The sequence below is a fragment of the Melitaea cinxia genome, chromosome 27, assembly GCF_905220565.1.
Source record: "Melitaea cinxia chromosome 27, ilMelCinx1.1, whole genome shotgun sequence".
NCBI classification, from domain to species: domain Eukaryota; kingdom Metazoa; phylum Arthropoda; class Insecta; order Lepidoptera; family Nymphalidae; genus Melitaea; species Melitaea cinxia.
This window is the reverse complement of record NC_059420.1, coordinates 6831222-6837213: the sequence shown is the minus strand read 5'-3', so window position 1 is coordinate 6837213 and position 5992 is coordinate 6831222. Positions and strand designations below refer to the sequence as shown.

General features: G+C 36.4%; 1 long non-coding RNA gene across 1 annotated transcript; it reads right to left on the bottom strand.

Annotated features, from left to right (window-relative positions):
* Positions 1-341: 341 nt before the first annotated feature.
* LOC123667116 lies at positions 342-5643 on the bottom strand. The gene is made up of 3 exons (XR_006745395.1): positions 5103-5643; positions 1417-1511; positions 342-545 (listed from the first exon to the last, which is right to left on the bottom strand). It is a non-coding gene; the product is annotated as an uncharacterized LOC123667116 (long non-coding RNA).
* Between the last annotated feature and the right edge of the window lie 349 nt (positions 5644-5992).

Below are 5992 nucleotides of genomic sequence, written 5' to 3'. Positions count from 1 at the left end.
CCCGGTTGTTATACTGCGAAGATGAATGAATGAAGAAGAATGCGGGTTGGCGGATATATTCCGCACTATGAGATCATTACTCATATATACTCGTACTAAATAAATAAGGTTGGTGACCGTAGTACTGGCTTTGTCGCACCGAAGAAGCTGCTGCCCGTCTTCCGCCTGTGTATTTTAAAGCCAGCAGTTTGATGGTTATCCCGCCATCGGCTTTTTAAGTTCCAAGGTGGTAGCGGAACTGTGTTATCCCTTAGTCGCCTCTTACGACACCCACGGGAAGAGAGGGGGTGGCTATATTCTTTAGTACCGTAGCCACAGAGTACAATAATAATTACACTCACAAAACTTCACATATTTATTAAACTAAGCTCTCGCGACAATACGAATAACATAACTTAAACCCACAAACTTATTCTGCAATTATTGCTTAGTTTAAAATTTACCTTCATTTATTACAAACTAAGTGCATCAGCAGAATGTTTTTTGAGATCGGTGCAGACGAACCAACTGCGTCTGTCCTTCGCTAGATTTGGTTATATTCTCACCTGTAACCGAATTATTGCTTCTGAAATAGTTATATCACTTTAGACATTTGGAATTCACATAATTATTTCCAATATATATTGCATATATAAATGCTATTCATCATTACAGCCTATACAGTCCACTGCTGGACATAGACCGCCAGAAGTTTACGGCAAAAATAACGTGAACTCGTGTGTTTTGCCCATAGTCACCACACTGGACAGGCGGGTTGGTGACCGCAGTACTGGCTTTGTCGCACCAAAAATGCTATTAATGTAAATATATAATTAAAAGCCTCTCGGATTAATCATCGAGCTCTCATGTTCTGTGTCTAACTATGCTTAACAAAAATAAATAAACGCAATAACAAAACTACACATACTTACTAAACTAAGAAACATAAACTCAGGATAAAATTATAACTGTACAAAATACACAATTTTTTATTATATTACTAGCTGACTCGGCAAACGTTGTCTTGCCGCTAAACGCTATTAAAAAATAGGGTTGGTGGTAGAAGGGTGAAAATTTAGGGTTGTATGTTATTTTTCAACGCCAAATCATAATAAAATAAAAAATAGATAATTTAACTAAAAATTAAAAAAAAATTAGGGGTGGACTACTCTTAACATTTAGGGGGATGAAAAATAGATGTTGTTTGATTCTCAGACCTACCCAATATTCACACAAAATTTCATAAGAATCGGTCAAGCCGTTTCGGAGGAGTTTAACTACAAACACCGCGACACGAGAATTTTATACATATATTAGATATTTTAAATCGCTCGGTTCTGAAAGACCACAAATGAGAAATAAACAATGATCTTTATATAAATATTCAAAAAAATAAATAAATAGGTACCTAAGAAAGTAGCAAAGTCATCGACTCACGTCAGTCACGCGTGTGGACGAGGGTTCAGCTTCAGGAGTCGCCTCGCGTCGGGAGCGATCGAGCTCGGCGGCGCATACGACCTTCCATTGGTTATCTGTAATTTAAGCAAACAATCACTTCAAACGTCATCTAAGTATGATTTCAATTTAGGAATTGAAGAACATTGCGATTGGAAAATACACAGACACAAGTGAAACAATGTCTTGTTGTATTAGAACACTAGCTGACCCGGCGAACTTCGTATCGCCTAACAGTCGATTCTATAATTTTTTTTTTTTTTTTTTAGAATTTTTCTCTCCGTAAGAACCATCCTCGTACTTCAAGGAATATTTAAAAAAAAGAATTAGCGAAATCAGTCAAACCGTTCTCGAGTTTTGCGCTTAGCAACACATTCAGCGACTCATTTTTATATTATAGATAGAAAACTCTAATAAAATATTTACAAATATAATAAATGTGGGTAGTATTAAACTTTTAAGCTGACTATTATATACTGCGTAGTATCCCACTGGTGGGCATAAGCTTCATTGTCCACGTTGAAGAAGGATCGAAGCTTAATCCATCACATTTCTCCACTGCTGGTTGGTGGGTATTTTCCTAATATGAGTAACGATCGCTATCACGTTTATATGATAAAAACTGGGACCAAAAGCTTAACGTGCTCTCCGAGGTGTAGAGGGTAGACACACAAGGCTGGACATCCAAAGCGGAAAGAAATAATTGTACAAATAAAATATCCACCCCGAGCGGGAATCGAACCCGCAAGTCACCGGTGTCTGGTGCGTACATGGCACACGTACCACTACACCAGAATGGTTGTTAATGATGCACTCAATTTAAACGGTTTATTTATTGTGTTACCCACACATCAGGAAACTCTAAACAATTTTTAATAATAATAATAATAATTTATTTCAGACGTATGTCCATATTTTTGTAAATATCATGTTTAGAATTTCCTAATGTGTGGGTAACACAAAAATAAATCATACGAATTAAAAATAGCACGGTGTCGTCTTCTGTCAATGAATTCATTGTAATGTGAAACTTTGGATAGTTACGAGTGCTGTAAAGGACTCACTATAGACAGCCCCACGGTCGCTTAGACCGAATATAAAATCATCATACCATATATAAAAGTTTCGATTTAGCGAGTACATCGTTCTGTAGCTTAATTGGCTAGATCACCGACCGGGTCAGTCGGAGATGCTGCCCACCACCCCACTGGAAAAGTCGATTTTTGATAAAAAAAAAATTATATCACTAGCTCGGCAAACAAGCGTACGGCTCACCTGATGGTAAGAGATTACCGTAGCCTATAGACGCCTGCAACACCAGAAGCATCGCAAGCGCGTTGCCGACTCGATCCCCAATCCCCCCCAGGAGCTCTGGTCACCTTACTCACCAACAGGAACACAATACTGCTTGAAATCAGTATTATTTAGCTGTGATCTTCTGTAAGGTCGAGGTACTTCCCCAGTCGGGCTGCTCCATATTTTGAGCAAGAAATTCCTGCTGTATCCTACCTCAGATATGATATTAAAAATTGTTTAGATGCACTCAATTGTTAAATAAGATAATTCAAGTGAGGGTAGATGTAACCTACATGTAGCACTGTTACCAAATAATTCAAACTGATGTTTTCTGGTTAGTTCAAGAAGTGGTTGGGCGCTGCACTCGCAGTGTGAGCTCAAATTTTACGAAATACTGTTTCAATTAATTAGACGTATTTATACGGACAAATAAATGAAACGTAAAAAATTTTTTGATTCAATTAAGTTTACATAATTATATTTTGTGAAATTTTTGGCAAACTAATTTTTAAGTCTCGTTTATATTTTTACAAATCTAAAGTTTTAGATTTCCGTTACAGCGCCATCTAGTTAGTTTGCAATGTAATACTATCGATATTAATGTAACAAATCTTTGTAGTTTCTATAATACACACTAGGTGGCCCCACCTACCGAAAACAACATTAAATGTTGTTCGATATAATTGTTTGCAGGCAAACAAAAAAAACAGCTTCAATTATATCGAGAAGTATATAACGTAGGTAGACGAAAAATTAGTCAAGAAAATACGCATTATCAAAGATTACTACCAAAAGCTGTAATAAGATCTCGATGAAATTTAAATGTGACATGATAAACATCGGCTTTCGATTAAATTAATATTTGTGTTTGCTCGCAAACGAAAAAAAAACCGACTTCAATTACATCGACAAGTAATACAACGTAGATCGACGAAAAAATAGTCAAGCAACTACGCGTTATCAAAGATTACTCAAAAAGTAATTATCAGATCTCGATTAAATTTATATGTGACTACATGCTAAACATCAGCTTTCGATTAAATTAAAAATTATCAAAATCGGTACACCCAGTAAAAAGTTATTGCGGATTTTCGAGAGATTCCCTCGATTTCTCTAGGATCCCATCATCAGATCCTGGTTTCCTTATCACGGTACAAAACTAGGGATATTCCCTTTCCAACAAAAAAAGAATTATCAAAATCGGTACATCCAGTAGAAAGTTATGCGGTATAATACAACGTAGGTCGACGAAAAAAGCGTCAAGTAAAAACGCATTATTAGATATAACTCGAAAAGTAGTTGTTAAATCTCAAATAAATTTAAATGGGACCAATTGGCACACACCAACTTTCGATTAAAACAAAATTTGTCGAAATCGGTCTACTCGGTCAAAAGTTCTGATGTAACATACATTAAAAAAAAAAATACAGTCGAATTGAGAACCTCCTTCTTTTTTGGAAGTCGGTTAAAAATTATCAAAATTGGTACACCCAGTAAAAAGTTATGCGGATTTTCGAGAGTTTCCCTCAATTTCTCTGGGATCCCATCATCATATCCTGATTTCCTTATCATGGTACCACACCAGCCGGCCTAGCATGCATACAACGAGATATCTCTTGACGAGAGAGAGAGATAATGTCTACATCGAGTATTTTCTCGATTACCCTAACATGCGCACTACGAGAGACAAAATTCTCTTCCGAAGACTTCGCCTTGTCGAGTAGAGAAACATTATCAACCATAATCACAACTGAATATCATTCTTATTTCTTATGTCGTAAAGTTGAATTTACAAGGTTATTGACCAATTTCAAACGAGTGACACATGTTTTATTTAACAATGTTCTCGGCCTTTTGGCTAAGATAATAAGTGTATATCTAATTTAAAAAATCTAATATGGAAAATAAAACGGCATAAGTAAATGAATTTAATTATATATGTAAAACAATATGCTCGTGTTGTGCTTTATATCTTGTCGCACATTAGATAATTGTAATTCTATCACGTATTGTTTTTTTTTTTTTTTTTTTAATTTTTAAAATTTTTTGAATTTTTGAATTTTTTTTTTTGATTATTGATTTTACTTTTATTCTATTTAATTTTATTTTTAGTTATTGATTTTTTTAATATAATTTTGTTTTGTTTTTTATTCTGAATGTTGTCTTGTCTTGTTGTACTAACCCAATATGGAGATATACTTTGGTCTGAAATAAAGTATTTGGTCGCGCCAATCGCATTCACCGCCCTCGTTAGCAGTTTCAAGGAAGATAAGGGTGGTTCACGCGCCCTCGGTACGCAGTTCAAATAAAGGCCACTTTCCCCGATCCCACCGTCGGCATCAATGCCCTAACGCAAAAGGGAAAGCACTCACCTGTGTGTCTTCTTCTCTGCGCATTCCAGGCGCCTGGGAATTCACAAGGATCGGGTGCACCAGTGCTAAGCTCTGCTGCAGCGGTAAAAATAATTCAGCGGCCGTACTAAGGTCACACGCGAACTTATGGTCACACCTTAGCGGTTATTATAAAAACAGATTACGTCCACCCACGTCGCACAATATCGGTCGATTAAAGGGCACGGCCGATGCGCGCACGAGCATAGACAACAACAAGGGTCGTGCTTCCTCGTACGTCATAAGCATTTCCGCCAACCGGAAGGAAACAGCGAAAATGGCCCAAACAGCATCCCCCGCCTTGAAAGGCAATGCCTTTCAACACGCAGGAATAATCAGCCTAAATAGGCTAACTAACAAAAGAGAGGGTCGCGAGGTGGAGCAATTAAAAATTTAAGATGCAGTTACAGAAAAAAATATACATACGCGGTTATACTATAAATGCAGTAACAATAAAGTAAAATTATGCGGCTATACTAAAAATGCGGTTACAAGAATAAAGTGCGGATATAAATAAATAATAAACAATTAATTATAATAAACAAGAATATTTATATTTTTAATGCAGTAAAAGTAAAATAAATGGCGGTTAATTTTTTTTTTAAGCTAATGCGAGGAAAGAAAATGAAGTTAGTAAATATTGGGTAAAGGACAGAGGCGAACAATAGGACGCTTCAATGTACCAGTTTTAGTTTTAACTAAAGCTATCCTAACGTGACCGTCTTTACCTTCAATCGTCTCACTTATAATGCCTAATGGCCAATGCAATGGAGGGCTATTATCTCGCATAATCAGCACTATCATTCCCTTATACACCTTCGGTACATCCGTATTCCATTTTTGACGAATCTGGAGCGTGTGTAAATATTCAT